This window comes from Carcharhinus amblyrhynchos, chromosome 7 (genome assembly GCF_965287045.1).
Source record: "Carcharhinus amblyrhynchos chromosome 7, sCarAmb.v2.hapA, whole genome shotgun sequence".
Lineage (NCBI taxonomy): Eukaryota > Metazoa > Chordata > Chondrichthyes > Carcharhiniformes > Carcharhinidae > Carcharhinus > Carcharhinus amblyrhynchos.
Genome location: NC_137330.1, coordinates 71,448,252 through 71,469,873, shown reverse-complemented (window position 1 = coordinate 71,469,873; position 21,622 = coordinate 71,448,252).

Below are 21,622 nucleotides of genomic sequence, written 5' to 3'. Positions count from 1 at the left end.
ACAGATCATTTGGATTTTGAAAAAACCTCAGATAGTGTGATAGTATTTATATTTTCACAGTATTGATGGTGTGAAATGTGTTCACTATGTGTTTGCATGCTTTGGTTTGTCAACACATCATGTACATATTTCTAATAGCTATGGGATGAGCATTCTTCTAGCCTGAAAGTACCTGTTGTATATGGACAGTTTAGATCAGTGCACAACACTTTATATTAGCATTAGCCTTCGTGCTACTGCACTGCCAGTGGTTCTTTCTGTCTTACAGAATTGAAAGAAAGCTGAGCATTTCCTTGGTTTATGCAAAGGCTACATCTTCCCCATGTCTTGCTAAGTTTCAGTTTTCCAGTGAGTGTTTTAATAACTGGTGTTGTACTTAGGACCTGTAAGCTTTGTCACCCTGGGAGGATTTCTTCGTACTTACGTCCATCTTTGAGCAGGTCTTCAATGCTATACAATGGGCTTGTCTAGCAGATCGTTATGGAAAAATTTTAAGAGTGTGGATGCAATCACCAAATCAACAACTCTGTCAGCTAATTCTACATTTGAAGAATTGCAATATGTACCCTTTTCTCTGCACTTACCGACAAAGTGGTCCATCGATTCTGTTGACTGCTGTCAAAATAAAATAAATCTAGTCAATGAATATGGGAGTTTAACCTGATTCTGAACCAGTTTAATGATATCCACACCTTTTAACTCTTTTACTGTTAATCCTGATGTGTTCAGTCTGCTTAGACCTTCATTTTCAGTTGCTACACAATTTTTTATGGCTTGCTTGTCTGATTCAGACACACCTGAATTAAGAAACCATAGCTCCATGTGATTTTTAAACAATTTGAATTGGGACAGCAGGTTAGCTGTATCTCAGATTCCCGGCTTGGGTCACTGTCTCTCGAAGTCTGCACGTTCTCCCTTTTTGTGTGGGTTTCCTCCCACAGTTGGAAAGACCTGCTAGTTAGGTACATTGGCCTTCCTAAATTCTCCCTCAGTATACCCGAACAGTGCTGGAGAATGGTGACAAAGGGATTTTCACCGTAACTTCATGCAGTGTAAATATAAGCATACTTGTGGCATTAGTACATGAACTTAAATACATTGTGGATTCATTTCTTCAAACTGGGCACATAAGGATATGTACAACATGGATAGAAAGCTTGATGACATCAGCAGCTGTGAGCCACATCCTGTGCTCAGAGGTCAAAGTGAGACTGAGGCTGGATTACATGAGCCATTTCCCTTCAAGTGATGGCATGCCTTAAAAACATCCCTTAGAAACAGATGACAACAATAGTCAGCACTTAAAGAACCAGTTCTGGCATTTCTCACTGTGAATTGTAATCTGTGCTTGAAGAAATGGCTGACCTTAAAATGAATGAAAGCAGAACTGGCCAAAGACTAAAAAAGCAGAGTCAGAGAGAATACTTAAATGATGTCAGAAGTCAGCCTTGAAAAGCATGAAATGTAACTCTTCACTATATATATTTCTGAATAAACCAAAAGCTGCTTATTCTTTCAGTTTTTACTGTATCTGACTATCCAAAGCTGACATGAACATAACAGCTCCCACACTCTGATTATGTACAGGGGAATGTCATTGTGTTTTTCTTCAGTGCAAATCTACTCCACCTTCAGTGGATTCACAATTTCTTTATGCACTTGGAAGCAAGATTCAGAAACTTATGATTTCAAACTCTAATTAAATAATTATTGTACCAACTAGGAAAAAGATGCAAAGAAACCCCTTTGAAGGTAAATACCATCCCAATATTAAAAATACTATTAAATTGCACATGATTATTGGCAGCAGTAGCTTTTTCCAACACAACAAGAGGCAAGGCAAATTCATCAGAATGAGTTGCTGGGCCCACTGTAACCATTTTCTATTCTAATGATTCAGCCCTCAGAGATGCAACCAATTTGCCAACAGATATTCCACTTGGGTTCAACTGATAATTGGTGGTGGAGTTCAACAAATTGCATGCCTTTGTAATGATATTTGCATTTTCTGAATCTGTTATTGAAGTGGCCATTCAGCCCATCTGCACGTGTTTGCTCGCTTCATGAGTTTAGTGTCTTTTGTCACTGTCTCAGTCAGATTTTCCCTTAACCAACTGGCTATCCAAAATTCCCTAATCACACCAAAGCACAAAAAGATCCATCGAATCAGGTTTATACTAAACAAAATAAAGGCAGCATGACAATTTATTACTTAACCCACTAAGCAACCAATAACAATGACATTTTTGCATTTATATTGCACCTTTCATATAGTGAAATGCTCCATGTTGCTCCACAGGTATGTTATCAAAAAAAATTGACACTGAACCACATAAGGAGATAATAGGGTCAGTGACCAGGAGTTTATTCATAGAAGTAGATTTTAAAGTGTGCCTCAAAGGAAGAAAGAGAAGCCATTGAAATCCTCCTGCAGTAAGTTAGGATGAGAAAATGGGAGTTTTGATCTGTTGACTGGATGTGGGCATCACCGACTAGGCCGGCATTTATTACCCATCTCTAGTTGCCCCACAGAAAATGGTGGTGAGCTGCCTTCTTGAACCTCTGCAGTCCCTGAGGTGTAGGTACATCCACTGTGCTGTTAGGGAGGGAATTCTAAGAATTTTGCCCAGTGACAGCGAAGGAACGGCAAAACAAATCCAAATCAGAATGGTGAGTGAATTGAAGGGGAACCTCCAGGTGGTGGTGTTCCTAAGCACCTGCTGCTCTTATCCTTCTAAACGGTAGCACTTGTGGGCTTGGAAGGTGCTGCTTCAGGAACCTTGGTGCATTCCTGAAGTACATTTCGTAAATGGAAAACCAAGTTGCCACTGTTCATCGGTGGTGGAGGGATTGTATGTTTGTGAAGGGGTAGCAATCAAGCAGGCTGCTTTGTTCTGGAAGGTATCAAGCTACTTGCGTTGTTGGAGCTGCACTCATTCAAGCTAGTGGAGAGTATTCCAATACACTTCTGACTTGTGCCTTGGATATGGTGGATTGGCTTTGGGAGGTCAGCAGGTGAGTAGTCACATTATATGACTGGTCCAGAGCAGTTTCTGGTCAATGATAACCCACAGGATGTTGGTAGTGGGGGATTCAGCAATGGTAATGCCATTGAATGTCAAGGGACTATGGTTAAATCCTCTCTTGTTGGAGATGCTCACTGCCTGGCACTTGTGTGATGCAAATGTTACTTGCCACTTGTCAGCCCAAGACTGGATATTATTCAGGTCTTGCTGCTTTTGGGCATGAACTTCTTCAGTATTTGAGGAATCGCAAATGGTGCTAAACATTGCGCAGTCATCCACGAACATCCCCACTTCTGACCTTATGATAGAAGGATGGTCGAGCCTAGAGCACTACCCTGAGAAACTCCTGCAGTGATGTGCGGCTTCCAAAAAACACAACCACCAACCCTAACTTGCAAAGAAAATTATCCCTGATTCCCATTGATTATATTATAAATAATTATTTTGAAAAAGCACTGATTAATCAAGGGAAACTTTCAGACTAGAATTGGAGCTATTTGCAACATCTTGCATTTGCCATGTGCTCTTGCAATGGAGGGATCACTGAAGCTATCTATTCAAGGAGAGCTAACTAAATGTCATTCTATCTTGTCAGTGAGAAGTTGAATCAGCAACATTGCTGATTCAGAAGCAACATTGGGCCATAATGTCCAAGCTGCCCAGCATGGGTGGGATTGGGTACCCCAAAGATGTATGAGGAAATCCCCTCTGGAACCTCACAGTTAAGTGTTTGCTCAGCAATTGTCCCGAGACACAAACTTCTACTGGGCAATGACGTTGCACTAGGAACTATCTAGAATTGCAATTTAAATGTTAATTTTGAATGATACTGATACGGCTATACCAATAGTTACCCAGAGAGTTAGAAGAATTAAAACCTCTTAACTTCTGGGTAAATTTTATAAGACCCAAACCAATTCCTCATGGGAATCCCCCTCATTTGCGACCTCTTAGGGGACTTTCCCCCAACCTTCGACTAACTGTGCCCCCTCATATTATTCCCCAACCACCCTCTGATGCCCTCTCCCATGAGATTTTTCCCAACTTTACAGGACTCCACTATTTTCCCACACTGCCATTTTTGCACGTTTTCTTTATGCTTTGCAAGAAGAAATCTTTCTCCTACTTGATCTATCCTTCAGAAGATGAATGATTATCAGGGGACACAGTCAGGGCAGGTGTTTGTCAATTGGATGTCAATGTTAGGGGCCAATCAGGACAGCAAGTGAATGGAATCAAAAAACCTCCATAACGACCAATGTAAACCATCCCAAGAATTGATCTGGTTCTCAAAGATTCAGATACAAATGCAGCCAGATCAGACTTGTTGCTCAGGGAGCATTATTTCATGTAAAGGGAGATTAACAGTTGGGAAAAGTTGCCAGGAAGGGTGGCTGAAATCAAAATGTGGAGATGTTGGTATTGGATTGGGATAAAGACAGTAAGAAGTGTTAAATAAACATGTTGGACTTAACCTGGTGTTGTGCAACTTCTTACTAAATTCAAAACACCAGACTCACTTAAGAAGCAATAGCAGGATGATGGCATTCTGAACAGGTTAAGATCAACTGGACCGGCTTGGTGGCATAGTGGTTAGCACTGCTGCCTCACAGTGCAGGGACCCAGGATCGGTTCCTGCACTGTCTGTGCAGAGTCTGCGTATTCTCCCCATGTCTGTGTGGATTTCCTCCAGGTGCCCCAGTTTCCTCCTTTCTGACAGGCCTGCTGATTAGGTGCATTAGCCATGCTAAATTCTCCCTCAGTGTACCCGAACAGGCACTGGAATGTGACGATTTAGGGATTTTTACAATAACTTCATTGTGGTGCATGCCTACTTGTGACATAAGCAAATAAATCAAATGTGCCAGACTGTTTTCTCCATTCATGCTAATTAAGGCGCCTGCCTTACAATTGATAGAGGCAGCATTGGCGTGTTTTGAGGCAACATAAAACATTTTGTATTCTTGTACTATTGCTATCCATGTTGCACTCAGGCAATAGGAAAATAACATTCTTTGTGATTGTTACTCCACTCCCACGTAATGAGCAAATGTATCTTCAGAAAGAAAATTATAGTCCAACTATTGTGATGTAAGTCAATGACAGTGTGTTCATTCTAGAAATGAAACATGTGCTGAACCAACCAGACCTTTCAAAATATGCTTGTAATTTCATCACTCACGTGTTACTTTATCAGGTTTGCTCAATATAGCAAGACAATATTCAACTACTGGCCAGCATGTATCCTCTATTTGCTCCCATGCCACCTTGTTCCATGGATTTTGCTTTTGTTGAATTCACAATCAGACCATGTACATTCAGCATTGAAAGATCATGACATTTGCCCCAGAAATTCTGTGTAAAAGCAGGATCTTTTCTGTCCAACAGGCTTTTGGTAAAGATTAGTACTATTGTTTCAGGCAAAGATGGGGATTAATTTTGCTTTGCTTCAGCAACATTTACCAAGGTTGCAAGCAATACATGTTTTCGTTGTGACCTTTTATTTTTCACTGGGATAAAAGTCAAGTCTGATGTGATATCTCTACTTTCAATGAATATATATTAATGTATGGCGTAATGCTGTTAATTAACTGATACACTAATGTCCACCATGACAAATCCTGCATTTATAAAGCACCTTCACGACCACAGGATTTCCAAACCACTTTAGAAGTGGAAGCTCTTATCCCATGTACTGCCCGCATTGGAGATCTCTACTGCCTCCCAAAGATACACAAGGCAAACACACCCGGCCATCCCATTTTAATCGAGCAATGGGACCCTATGCGAGAACCTCTCCCGCCACATCGAGGGTATCCTGAAACCCATTGTACAAAGAACCGCCAGCTTTTGTCGCGACACTACGGACTTCCTACAGAAACTCAGCGCACATGGAGCACTCCTTGTCATAATGGATGTCTCGGCACTCTACTCCAGCATCCCCTACGATGATGGCATTGCTGCAACTGCCCCAGTACTCAACGCTGATAACTGCCAGTTTCCAGATGCAATTTTACATTTCATCCGCTTCATCCTGGGCCACAAAGTCTTCACCTTCAACAACCAGTTCTTCATCCAGATACATGGAACAGTCATGGGGACCAAATTCACATCGCAATATGCCAACATCTTCATGCACAGGCTCGAACAAGACTTTTTCACCACACAGGAACTTCAACTGATGCTATACCCTAGATACATCAATGACATTTTCTTCCTTTGGACTCATGGTGAAGAATCACTGAAACAACTATATGATGACATCAACAAATTCCATCCCACCATCAGACTCACCATGGACTATTCTCTGGAATCAGTTGCATTCTTGGACACACGCATCTCCATTAAGGATGGTCACCTCAGCACTTCACTGTATCACAAGCCCACGGATAACCTCATGATGCTCCACTTCTCCAGCTTCCACCCTAAACACGTTAAAGAAGCCATCCCCTACGGACAAGCCCTCCGTATACACAGGATCTGCTCAGATGAGGAGGATTGCAACAGACACCTCCAGACGCTGAAAGATGCCCTCATAAGAACAGGATATGGCGCTCGACTCATTGATCTACAGTTCCAACATGCCACAGTGAAAAACCACACCAACCTCCTCAGAAGACAAACACGGGACACAGTGGACATAGTGCCCTTCATCGTCCAGTACTTCCCCGGAGCGGGGAAGCTACAACATCTTCTCTGGAGTCTTCAACATGTCATTGATAAAGACGAACATCTTGCCAAGGCCATCCCCACACCCCCACTTCTTGACTTCAAACAACCGCACAACCTCAAACAGACCATTGTCCATAGCAAATTACCCAGCCTTCAGGAGAACAGTGACCACAACACCACACAACACTGCCACTGTAACCTCCACAAGACATGCCAGATCATTGACACAGATGCCATCATCTCACGTGAGAACACCATCCACCAGATACACAGTACACGCTCTTGCAACTCAGCCAGCATTGTCTATCTGATACGTTGCAAGAAAGGATGTCCCGAGGCTTGGTACATTGGGAAGACCATGCAGATGCTACGACAATGGATGAATGAACACTGCTCGACAATCTGTTCTCTTCCTGTTGGCGGACATTTCAGCGGTCATGGGTATTCGGCCTCTGATCTTTGGGTAAACACTCTCCAAGGCGGCCTTCCTGACATATGACAGCGCAGAGTCGCTGAGCAGAAACTGATAGTCAAGTTCTGCACACCTCAGGACGGCCTCAACTGGGATCTTGGGTTCATGTCATACTATCTGTAACCCCTATGACTTGCCTGGGCTTACAACATCTCACTCAATGTCCTGCCTAGAGACAATACACATCTCTTTAACCTATGCTTAATGCTATCTCCACCTTTAAGACTTGATTAACTGTAAAGACTCACATTCTAATCAGTATTCTGTAAACTGAGTGTGTGTCTTTATATGCCTTGTTTGTGATCAGAACTCCCCACTCACCTGATAAAGGGGCAGAGCCCCAAAAGCTAGTGGCGTTTGCTACCAAATAAACATGTTGGACTTTAACCTGGTGTTGTGAGACTTCTTACCGTGTTTACCCCAGTCCAACGCTGACATCTCCATATCATGACTACCATTGGTAGACAGTGGCAGAGGTCAGAGTTAACGCTGCCTATTAAGTCAGCCTGCAGAAAGGGGACAAATGATCACATTTATGCTGCTAGGGTAAGTCAACCATCTCATCACTTTCACCTCATACTATCACATGCCAAACCCACTCAGTGATATTTCAAGGGATATCATCACTCACGTTCTCTTTCTCACACCCTCACATCTTCATCTGGGCTTATCTCTTCTGAAGATCACATCCTCATCCCATCCACGGCTCCACTCATCACCCACACATGTCAGGTAACCTTATCCTCTGCCCTGGCATGTAAGTTGCTCACACTCTCTCCATCTATTTTTATGCAGGACAAGCTCATGCACTATAAAAAGCGAGAGATCCCAGACCAGGAGTGGATTGCTGGAACTCAAGGTGATCATTTCTTTTAAAAATTGCACCAAACTTCTTACCAGAGAGGACATGGACAGTGAGGTTGGCACCAGCACTACATGAGGATCCTTTACACCAGCTCATCCCTCAGTCAACACTACTGTGAGAGCACTGTCATGTTTTTAATAGGCTGCAATGCACTAATTATCCCTACTTTCTGTTTTTCTGTCAAGTATCCAAAGTCCACATCCAACCAGGCCTTCAATTAAAGCCCCAAGGAAACCTCTGATGAGGAACCTGATGATAGCATCTATGACAGCTCTCATCTACACCCTCTACCAGCACAGAGACATACATCTCATGGGACAAAAATAGTATGTTAGGTTAAGAGAAGTCACTGAGACAATAGTCAAAAAAAATCAATTAGAGCAGATTCAGAATCATAATCCAGTGAGCACAGAACAAAGTCTGGTCCATAGCAGGTGGAGGACGTTCAAGGTCCCTGGCACTCGGAAGACTGCTGAAGCCCATGAGTGGGCCGAGTTTGAATCTAATGAAGCGCCAGCAGACTCGGTCCTAAATCAGTTGCTGAAGCTGCAGAGAGAATTAGGAGGACATTAGGAAGAGATGTCAGCTGAATTCCTCAAATGGCAACAGATGGTGAAGGAGCCTGTCGGCTTTCAATCTGAAGGCTCGTGCCGACATGCCAATGCACAAAGTCAACACTGTTAGGATAGCAGCTTCCATAGAGACATTTGTCAAGGACATTGGTCATCCCCACAATCGCCCAGATTCTTTCACGTGCTGCTTCCAATCCAGGTACTGAGAGCCACATTCACGACATACGTATGTTGCTAGCAGCTTCAATGTACTGAGAAGTTTAATGTGAGGAAGGTCTTGTTCTATTAAATAGGAGATTGTTGGAAGGGAAATGCAGGAACGTGTCTTGGAATGGGGTGCACCAAGTAACTTTGGAAAGAAAAATAGTATGTTAGGTTAACAGAAGTCACTGAGACAATAGTCAAAAGGAAAAAAATCAATTAGAGCTTTATCCATTCACGTTTCTTTCCTGAGTTTTGCTGCTAGATCTAATAACACAAAAACTTTCTGTTGCCTAGTTGTATTCTTCCTTCTCTATGCCACATGTAGTCTAAAATTCACCCGTGGTCCATCTCAAAGCAAACCAGATCAGATTCCAGCCTCACCCAGGATTTGCTGACTTGCTGATTGGTTGTCAAATAGGAGGCAGAGAGTGGGGGTCAATGGGTGCTATTCGGATTGGCGGTTGGTGACTAGTGGGGTGCCCCAGGGGTCGGTGCTGGGGCCTCAGCTATTTACCATTTATATAGATGATCTGGAGGAGGGAACCGAGTGCAGGGTGTCGAAATTTGCTGATGACACCAAGATTGGGGGAAAGGCAAATTGTGTGGAGGGTGTGGAGAGTCTGCAGAAGGATCTAGATAGGCTGGGCGAATGGGCCAGGAAATGGCAAATGGAATTTAATGTTGGCAAGTGTGAGGTGGTCCACTTTGGTAGGAAGAATGGTAGGAAGGACTATTACTTACGTGGCGAAAAACTGCAGCAGGCGACGGTGCAGAGGGACCTCGGGGTCCTTGTGCATGAATCGCAAAAACCCAGCCTGCAGGTGCAGCAGGTGGTCAGGAAGGCGAATGGGATGCTGGCCTTCATAGCGAGGGGGATTGAATATAAAAGTAGGGAGGTCTTGCTGCAGCTGTATAGGGCATTGGTGAGGCCGCAGCTGGAGTACTGTGTGCAGTTTTGGGCGCCGCACCTGCGCAAGGATATTTTGGCCCTGGAGGGAGTGCAGAGGAGGTTTACTAGGCTGATACCGGAGTTGAGGGGGTTGAGCTATGAGGAGAGGCTGAATAAACTAGGCTTGTACTCGCTAGAGTTTAGAAGAATGAGGGGAGATCTCATTGAGACGTATAAGATGATGAATGGGATGGATAGGATAGAGGTGGAGAGACTCTTCCCGCTCAAAAAAGACAGTAGGACTAGGGGGCACAGCCTCAAGATAAAGGGGAGGCGGTTTAGAACGGAGTTGAGGAGGAACTTCTTCACTCAAAGGGTGGTGAATCTCTGGAATTCTCTGCCCGTTGAAGTGGTGGAGGCTGCCTCGCTAAATATTTTTAAGAAGCGGGTTGATGGGTTTTTGATAAGCGAGGGGATTAAGGGTTATGGGGAGAGGGCGGGAAAGTGGAACTGAGCCACGACAGATCAGCCATGATCTTATTGAATGGCGGGGCAGGCTCGAAGGGCTAGATGGCCTACTCCTGCTCCTATTTCTTATGTTCTTATGTTCTTATGTTGATTTGCCTTCCCCTGAGCAGCATCCACATTTGCCAGCCAAAAATATTGCCTGCAGCTGCTTATGGTTTCATTCACTCTCTGACCATCACCCTACACTGAGCAGTAGAAAATTCAGATTCTAGTGGCTTACTTCCCCACCTTAACGTGCCACACCATACCACACTATATCACTTACTGATTCCCATTCAGATGAAAAGAAGAGAAAAGAACAGAGGGGGAAACAGAAAAGAAATAAAACAGATGAAAAAAGAACTGGGGGAGCGTCCACAGCTTTTGAATTGATCTCATGTGTGAGTTCACATAGTGGGATTAGAATTAACTTAAGCAATGGTGTGAAATAGGTGATATTGAATTAATCTCCCATTAAACACCATGCCCAATTGTCTTTTCTATTGCAATCATTGAAAACCTGAAAGTGTATAAAAGGTTTAAACTCCCAAGGTCAGATATATCAGAATTGTACACCCCTGGCCAAGCAAAACCTTAAATCATCTGGAACCAATTTCACAGAACAACTTCTTAGCATTAATTGAGTTTGTTTCTTGTAATCTATTACATTTTCCCTTTATAACAACAATTGCCAAATATCCTCTAGCTCTATGAGAATGCTCTGTGGGTCCCGTATAAAACCTTCCACAGTGTTTTAAAATCTCTACCTATATACCTTAGATGCCAAATCATAAGCAGTGAAAATTCCTTGTTTCACAATTTCATGGATCATGCATTCATTGGATCCACATGTGAAAATGATAAATGCTTTATCAATTTTTTGGTCCAAACTCCTTTGTTCCAATTTTAATGCACACAATTAAGCAGACTTTATGAATCCTATCCATGTTGACTCTTTTAATCTCAGATGACATTTACCTCAAGTGTATTCATATCAGATTGTGGGCTGGATCAGCATACTTACGACTGGGTTAGAGTTGCACTCATTTGGTAGTACTTATCTTTACATTGGAAGGTTATGCGTTCAAGTCCTATTCCAGAGACTTGAACATAAAATGCTGGCTGACACAGTCTACTCTTGAGATTGTGCCATCTTCTAGATGTGAGTTAAAACTGTGTCAGGTGGATGTAAAAGATTCCATGTCAGCAATCAAAAGTGGGCTGGTCTTTTCACCACACTGCCATGACCTGTATTTATTTCTTAACCAAATAATGTGTCTGTTAGCAAAAACAGAAAACACTGGAAAGTCCCAGCAGGTCTGACAGCATCTGCGGAGAGAGAACAGAGCCAACATTGAATCTGGGTAACCCTTCATCAGAATGCGGTTGTTAATCTCATTGCAGTTTATGGGGCCTTGCTGGTAACCTGTTCACTGTGTATCCTGCACTATCATAGTGACTACACTCAAAGTACTTCATTGGACTATAAAACCCTTTGGGTCCTGAGCTTGTGAAAAAGGAATAATTTGCTTTAAATACAAGTCTTTCATCACTAAAATATTTAGATACTAGCTGTTTCTTCTGTTTGTTTGAAGCACTTATTGTTGATGCTAATGTTCATTTTCCTCAGCTCGAGTCTATTCCGGAGTTCCTTTCCCACTTCTCATATTTGTAACATTCCCTTTCCTTCTTAGACCTGCATTTTACCTCTTCATGTTTATGCTGTCTTTTTGCAACCACCCGATTTGAACATTTCTAATTGGCACATATGTCCTTTGACCCTGAAATTCCAGGTTTGAGGAAGAATGCAATCTGGAATTTGTGTTGTTTGGAACCAATAATTTTGAAGGAGGTCAGTGTATGCTGGAATTCTGCTGAAGAGGAGTGTTTGCAACAATTCTGTTCAGTTTCAGGTTGCACCAAAGAAGCATTTACTCTCACAGCAGCAGATGCATGAAGATGACAGAATCCGAATAGGATGAAACAATCTGCCCTAAATTCCAGGACTTTGAGAATCTGTACCACTGTTTTAAAGCAGCTTTTTGTCAAGATTGTCTCACCTAGGTGGGTTTTTTAAATTAAGGAATACTGTTTACATGAGATTGTTGTGGAGACTTTTATCCTTATTTTACCACTCACTGTAAGTATTGGAACAAATGTTCAGTCTAAAACTCAAGAAGCCTTCTCCAACATTGATTCTTATCCTTGGAAAATATTCTGCTTCCAGAAAATGGCACAGCTATAACGGATTCAGGGCTGAACAATGGGAACTTTATATGATCCCTTACCTGAAGCAGCAATGGGGGGAGAACAGCAAGAGGTTGCAAGGTTTGGCAGGTAGACTATATGCTCAATAGGATCTGCAGACCTGGGTGCACCTTCCAATACCTGTCTCTGGCATCTCTATTTCAGTCACTAAACTGACCAGCTTTTATGATGCATGTACTTTCCAGGGAGCCACAGGGCCATTTGTTATGATCTGCCAATCTTTTGAAAACTCCCTTATAATCAAGACAACTCAATTAATTTAATATTACAGGGCTCCCACGTAGATGACCAACGTAATCATTAAATAATTCAGAATTCTTTTGGATTTCCCAGGGTCTGAGTTATTGATTCCACCTGTATGACAGTGCATGCTCCAGTTCTAAATTCCTGTTTTTATATGAAACAGACTGGCTTCTATTCCTTAAATCTGCAACCTGTTTGCAATAACAGGCACAGATATGCATCTAAATTCACAACATGCTGTGATTTGACATGAAGCTTTTGTACTTTGTCAGCTCACTGTTATAACTCTATTTCAACAACAGAAACAGGATTGCTGGGTGATATGGGATACCTGGTCCCATGCCTCCACACCCCCACACCCCTCATATCCCCCACCACTCTAACTTTCTGAAGCTTCCATGATGTTTCTTGTATTCATTCAAGGGATGCCAGTGTCACTGGCCAGGCCAGAATTTATTGGCCGTCTCTAATCGCCACTTTCATAACTGCTGCAGGTCATGATGTTGAGGTACACCCACATGTCTGACACTCTGCTGGTGGGCCTCTGTCATAGACCCACCTACCCTGGGCCTCTGTCATAGACCCTCCTATCCCTCAACATTATTTGAATAAACTGACTCTGGAACTTCTGACTGGGTCAGCCCTTCCAATTTTGGAGAACAACTGCTCCATCTATACGGTGGAATGGGGCCCCAGGGAACTTTCTTTCACAATCACACTTCCTGACTACAGTTCGTAATCTATATTCCTCAGAGCGCTGAAATTCATTTCTACATCATACCACATCAAGGTGGCACAATGGTTAGCACTGCTGCCTCACAGCGCCAGAGACCCGGGTTCAATTCTGGCCTTGAATGACTGTCTGTGTGGAATTTGCACAGTGGTTAGCGCTGCTGCCTCACAGTGCACCGGGTTCAATTCTTGCCTTGAATGACTTCTGTACAGAGTTTGCACATTCTCCTCCTGTCTGCGTGCGTTTCCATTGGGTGCTCCTGTTTCCTTCCACATTCCAAAGATGCACAGATTAGGTGGACTGGCCATATAGAGATTCTATGATTCTGAACTTTAATGTGATGTTTGATCTATCTCTTCCTGTGGAGATAAACATCATTGCATCCATTCACTTTTCAGCTTCTTTGAAGTTTCCACACAATAATAACAACAAATATAGTATACATGAACTTGGTTTCTATTTCAACAAATCAAACTGCTGCTAACAAACTCCAACACATATCTCCAGCACCTGCAGTTTTGTCCCGCTATGGCTTTAGAAGAATCCATATTATAATATGTCTATTGTCTCTTCCTCATGATGGGTTGGAATATCGATGTCTATTAATCTGTCATTTGCAGCATGGCCTGTCCACATGATAGTCCCAGGCATTATTAAGAATTTATCCTTAATAGGGAATAACATTCTAGTGTTTAACATTTTCCTTTTCATTCTTTAATTTGTCCATTGTCTTTCACCTGGAGGAATAGATGAGCAGCTGTATGAGAGTTTTGGTGTGATGGGTGATGCATAAGGATTGTGCAGTGGTTAGCCCTGTGCTTCACAGTACCAGGGGCCTGAGTTTAATTCCAGACTTGGGTCACTGTATGTGTGGAGTTTGCATGTTCTCCCCATGCCTGTGTGGGTTTCCTCCAGGTTCTCCAGTTTCTCCCCACAGTCTGAAGATGTGTGGGTTAGGTAGATTGGCCATGCTAAATTGCCCCTTAGTGCCAGGGAGACTAGCAGGGTAAACACATGGGGTTACAGGGATAGGGCCTGGATGGGATTGTTGTTGGTGCAGGCTCGATGGGCTGAATGGCCTCTTTCTGTACCTTGAGGATTCTATGAATTCCAAAAGACAGTTAAGCATGGATACATAAGAAGAAAGAAATTTGAATACATTCAGGTGATGGACAAATTGATAATTCCTTGCTCAAGTCAAGGGCTTCAAGTTTTTAGGTCCAAATCACCAACAATCTGTCCTATCTACCCCATGCCGACACTATAATTAAGAAAGCCCACCAATGCCTCTACTTTCTCAGAAGACTAAGGAGATTTGGCATGTCAGCTATGACTGTCACCAACCTTTACAGATGAACCATAGAAAGCATTCTTTCTGGTTGTATCACAGCTTGGTTTGGCTCCTGCTCTGCTCAAGGCTGCAAGGAACTACAAAAAGTTGTGAATATAGTGCAATCCATTATGCAAACCAGCCTCCCATCCATTGACTCTGTCTACACTTCCCGTTGCCTTGGCAAAGCAGTCAGCATAATTAAGGACCTCAGGCACCCTGGACGTTCTCTCTTCCACCTTCTTCCTTCAGGGAAAAAGATACAAAAGTCTCAGGTCATGTACCAACCAACTCAAGAACAGCTTTGTCCCTGTAGCCGACAGACTTTTGAATGGACTTATCTTACATTAAGTTGATCTTTCTCTACATTCTAGCTATGACTGTAACACTACATTCTGCACTCTCTTACTTCCTTCTTTATAAACAAAATGTTTTGGCTGTATAGCGCGCAAGAAACATACAACTAGCATTTACCTTTGCTGCCCTTGTCAGATCATTAAGAGTTTTTACAAATTGCACTAATGTCTTGCTGGATAAAAAAAATGTTGCAGACACTTAGTTGCTCTTTGACAGCCCTACATCAGTGCTCATGAAATGCACAATACATTTTAATTCATTTCCCCTTCTACATGTGGAGATGTTCATTGCTTAAATATTAAAATCTACCCAGCTCAAATTGCTTTCAATTAATTGACCAATAAAAAGTTATAACTGCATATACTATTTCACTATGATGTTCATTCACTGTACTAATTTGAAAATAAATGCAGATTAACATTTCATTTTAAGTTTATTCATATAACCAAATGTAATCCAAATGTGATCAAAGATAATTTTTCAGTGATCACTTGGCCCACCTTGTTATATTCTAGTAACTGATTGTTTTTGTTTTTAGTGAAATAATTGATCATAAATTCAAGGCAGAAATTCTAAATAGAAGTAAGACCCTTGCTCTCTGTTAAGAGCGTAGGATTTTTTAGGAACTGGAAGTTGCCATTACACCTAGTAAATTGTCTCTTTTTGACAAATTAGTGCCACTTATGTTCCTTCACACAATAATTTTTCTTCCCTCAAATGCCTCTTCATCCCTTTAGGAGTTGAAATGCTTGACATAAAATATTATAATATTCAATATTAGTGTTTAATAAAGTCACTGTATTTCCACTCAAAATTGACAAACTGCAAATGATGGGAATTTCAAAAGCCCAGTTGGAATTTGAATAATGTGTTTGGTATCAACTCTAGTTGTTCAGATACCCCTTCTGCTAACTGAGTGATGTTGATACCAGTGGCAGTGACCTTTGCCTCAGTTTAGTGGCCTCTGGTTTATTTGTTACCACTTCCAATTCTGATTAACCACTATACTAACCTTTACTGATTCTTACCAAACATCGGTGCGGTACCTGCATTTTCTATCGCTATTTCAGCCTTCTGGCACTTGCAGTTACGTAAGTTACTTGATCCAAGTTCTAGTTTGTGAATGCTGCTTTCTACACAAGGGCCTGAATTTTACCCTCAGGATGTGCCCATAGTCAGTGCTAGTGGAAGCTGATATGAAACCTGCTCCTGCCTGAGAATGCGTTGTTGACCTGATATTACACAGGGTAGCTAATTAAGTCCCACCAAATGTGTTAGGCTCACACTGAGCAGGCTGTCAGGCACCGGGTCCAATGATGACCCAATGCGGGGTTTAAAAACGAGAGGAGACAGTTCCCTGAAAGTTGCTAGGAGCTTTTGGGGGAGTCTGCCAGCTGAAGACGAAGAACTTTACTGCCCTCCAGGGATGTCATTCATGCCAAGAGTCCATGAAAGATGGGAGGGCAATTCAGATAGGCAAAGTATTCCCCATTTCACAACCCTGTCTGTACTGATTAGGACATCAGTGCCAGGCGCAATATCCTGATGCCCAGGGACAGGAAGAGAAAGGCCATCTCACCTGACTAACAAGGCCTAGACCAAGGTGGTTGCCAAAGTCAATGGGTACAACGTTGTGCACCAACTTGACTGCAGTGTCGCTAAAGGTTCAATGATCTCCTGCAGTCAGTAAGATAAGTGCAGAGAAGTTATGGACTTATGCAGAGAGGTATAGTTGGATGTCTATTCCCAGGCGTGCTCAGGGAACTGAGTATGATGCCAGCTGGAACTGAAGTCTGTCTGGTCAAGGCTGGACTGTCAGCATAATAGGCCACAATGCACTGGAGAGGGAGGTATGCTACATTGAAATGGTATGCTAAATGCCTAGGTGGGGGTAGGGGGCATTTGGAATGGAACACTAATAAGCCTTTCTATTGTCCCCTGTAAGTGACAACAAATCACAATAATGTAAAAAGTCTCCATACTCCCAGGTGATCTAAGGCAGTGACAAGTGGTGATTTAACTTGAGGATCACCAGGCCTCAGGTGAGGGGTAAGGTTGAGAAGGTGGATCTTCATGAATAATCTCAGCCAGTACGGGAATTGAATTCATGCAGTTGGCAGTGCTGTGCACCACAAAGCAGCTGTCCAGCCAACGAAGCTAACCTGATCCCCTTACCTTACCTGGCCTTACAATAATGTGGACTGCTGCTGAACTGGCAGGAAGTCCCCAGTCTGCAAATGACATTATTTGTGTTCATTATTTGGAGTTTATAGTTGGTTTGGATTTGTGAATACTGTTTTTATATTAATATGAAGTCACATCAACACTTTCTTCAATTCATTAGGTTGAATTTGCTGCACAGTTTATTAGTCGGATGTTGCAAAGACTTGTAAGAGGAGAGTTTTGTGCTGGATTCTTTGGTTGGGCTGAAGATTCAACACATTCTTCGCATCTCTGCCCCGCTGAATGTTCCTATCATTCGCCTGAGTGTACTCATTCTGTGCATTCTGAAACTCATCCTCTGATCCATCAGTGGAATTATCCTCCCAAGGCCTCTGCTCCTGCTTCATTTTCCTCAGCCTTCACTGGGTCGTCCCTTTGTTAAGGGTAGATTGTGCAGGGCACAGCACATGACAACTATGAGGGAGACATGTTTGCAATAACCCCCAAATCACTCTAGCCATCTGAAATATGTCTTGAGCAGCCCGATGATCCTCTCCACCACAATGTTTGTGGATGCATGATTCTTGGTGTATCTCTCCTCGACCTCAGTTTTAGGATGATGGAATGGGGTTATCAGCCACCTCAAGGTATAGTCCTTGTTACCCAGGTGACATTCATCCAATTGTGCAGGTGTCAAGAACAGCCTTGGTACCTGGGAGTGTTGTAAGATGAAAGTGCAGGAGTGTCGAAGATGGCACCAGTCACTAGCTTGACACAACTGCGTGCAACTGACTGTGAGATGCCACACAGACCCCCCACTGAGCCCTAAAATGAATCAGAGGCATAGAAGTTAAGGGCAGTTGTGCCTTTCAATGCCACTGATCTCCATTTTCATCATGGACCCTCCATGCAGTTAGAGACAATTTCAAGACCTATCATGTTGCAAAGGGATACCACTGTATCCCTGGAGAGCCCTAGCCTCAGACATTTGTAGGCAGTTGGTGCACTGCCTGCATACTCTAGCTGCTAGGTAGTGAAGTCTTCAGCATCCCAGTCTCACCTTGCCCTTCCTGCACCAAATGAGTGTGTGCCTGCCTTCTTGAATGTCACTGGCTAAACTCACCTTGACTCTTCTCCTTCCTGCCCCTCTCTTCCTCTTTGGAGGAGGTCCCACCAGCAAACTATACTACCCCCCTCTGCAGCAGATGCAGGCAACCAATGCCTTGCAAATGATGGAACAATGTTCCCAAATCCACCCAATTACCTTCCAGTGAAGACGCAAAATGCTGAATTACACACCTCCAATGCTAAGCAATAAGTAGAAAACTCACGCAAAACTCTATACTCACACTGCTATCACAGGGAAACTTTTGTTGCTCCTGGGCCTTTTATCCTGCCCTTGGGATGAGGAAATGAAAAAAAATGTAATGAACCTCCACCCGGTTTGCCCTTGCGACCAAGCTAGAAATTGCACAGGCAAATTGGGCGGACACTCCTTCTTACAATGAGGGATGGCCAATAAATGCTGCCTAGCCAATGATGCCCACATATATGAACAAATGAAAAAATTGTTGAAATTAATATTCAGACAAGATGGGACACATTTGACATTTATTGAATGGCACAATTTCCCTGTATGTTTGTAAATTTAAATGTGTTTTCAGGCTCCTTATTAAATGTACCAAGATGCAATTCATATTTCATTGAGCAAACTTTTGGAAGATCCAAAACCTTAAAACAGCTCGTCAGCATATTGTCATGGGTGTGTGAGAAACTATTGCCTTTCCTGCTTCAAGGAGTGCTCTATTATAATGAGATTACTATTTTGTTTCAGTCAGGGTCAGCTGGGAGAAACTTACCCCAGTTGTAAAAGGGGCCAACATTTCATTGGTTTCTTTGAATTTCTCTCGAAGCTGACTTGTACTTTTTTCCCCCTATGCTGTTCAGTTCCTATATTTGAATTTCAGAAGTGTCACGAGAAAATGATGTGTATCAATCATATTTTGGGAGTCAACTGCAAGGTCTGAACCGTTAGCATGAACAGCAACCCCATCGCATATTTTCTCGACTCAGAAATTTAATCCCCAAATTGTTCAAATGTTGAGCTACAATGTGTGTTAATAGTTAGGGAAGGTTATGTTCCCTGATTCTCTCACAAGTTCAGACTAGAATGGGAAAAATAAAATTCTGTTAGTCTCCACTGTGCCCCTCTGTGGAAATTATATTCTGGCTCAGAAATCCTTAACAGTGCTTTTTTTAAATAGAACCAAGGATGAATTACATGAAAAAGATTGTTGTGTTGTATCTGTGGCTGAAAGGGATGCTGAATAACAAAGGAGTAAAAAAAAAACATTCTTAATTGGTGCTATTTTTGAACTAACCCACAAGCACCAATTTAAGCAAATGAGACACATGACCACAATTAACCTTTGACCACAGGCAATGCTACTTCTCTGCATCTGACAACAACCATAGCAAATGACCAGCATCCAATTAAATGCTCACAGGTTACACATGAGACAGAAAAAAAGCAATGACCATCAACAATTAATCAGGATGATTCAAGATTTTCAATTCACATGTGGCACAATAAGCCAACTCCCACTTATAGATTAAAAATCTCACCACAGGAGTATTTTGCTTTATCAGAGAAAGTTAAAAGTATTTCAATCCTTAATTTTATATAGTACTAACTTTCTAAGTATCAAACAAAAAAAGCTTTAAATTCTTACTCATTTTTAACTTATTAAATGAGAAAATGTTTTTCAAAAATTATCTTTTGTTAAATGTGCCCAATCCAACAAAAGACTCATTTTCCAATCATTTCTCCAGCTATGGAACCCTTCTGATTTCCCAAGTAATCACTGGGAAACATTCTTTTAATATTAAGAATTAAGTGACAAAAAAAAGATTGTCATTGCCCAACAGGCATACAAAAACAACTTAGACATTGTTTCTCTGTCTTAATGTGTATGTTTATTATAATAAAAAGTTCTATTATTCAGCAAATACTTCCAAGAATTACCTTCATTTTCCTATGTTTTATGGGAGCATCCAATCATACATATTCCTTCACACACAACCACTCTCACCCTCACCCACTCTCATCATGTCCCGCTCTCACCCATCTCTCGCTCATCATCACCCACTCTCACCCTCACCCACTCACATTCACCTACTCACATTCACTCACCCTCACGATCAGTTCAATCACTCTTACCCACTCACGCTTCTCTTAGGCTCCCCACAACACCTGCTCTTCTCAGGCTCCCCTCCACCTTCGTTCTTCTCAGGACGAGTGGCTGAACTGACCATGGAACCCTTAAAGGGATCCTCACGGAACTCAGTTTGGGAACCAAAATGTTTGAGAGATAGGCAATAATAACATGTTGTGGTTTCAAGTTATGAAAGATTTAGTATCAACAATATTTATAAATGTACAAGCAATAATAGAACTGCAATACATGTCTACTCTGTTCTCCTCCCTGGCTCCAAATGAGATTCCTCCATGACCTAAGACTTGCACCCAATTGGCTCAGCTACCCACACTGCCTCCCCATAAGGTTCGGCCTGATCATGTGGCCCTCAGGGATTGCCCCCTTAAAGAGGCCACACTACTACACACCTTCACCCCCTCCCCCCCCACCCCTCCACACAGCCTGAGTTCACCCATGAATGAAACAAAGTAATATCATTAAACATCAGCATGCACAACTCAAAGGACATAAGAGATACATAGGGAAAAACTCATCACAATTTCAATTTGTCAGGATACTTCTGGATTCTGGAGGAACATCTCAGTTCACTTCTATGATCTTTGATGAGTAAAGAATCTGTGCAGGCTGTTGCAGAAGGTAAACTCATCAATCTGGGGTTGAGATCTTTTTCAGTATCTACAGCTCCCTCAATTTCAGAAACGGTTAAATGTTCCAACTCCACATTTACAACAGAGATCCCTGTATCAGCAACTACTGAACATGAATTGCTGCAGGAGATTCCTTTTGATCTCTTGTATCAGGCCCAGCTCTCTTTCTCAAAGGATCCACTTTTTTTTTACCCAATGACCTTGTACTTCCACAACAGAAGAAACTGGCCCCGTGCTTTCCACAATCTTACCAGCCATCCATGTCGGCCCTGCTGTAAAGTTCCAGGCCAGAATTAGATCATCAGCTGAGAAAACTCTATCCTTTTTACTTAAGTTATGTCTTTGTTTCTGCCTAGCTTCCACCCTCCCCACCAAATCTGCATATACTAAATCCAAACAGCTCTGTTGTTCGGCTGGCATGACCCATGTGGTTGTATGTGGCGTGGTATTGTATGA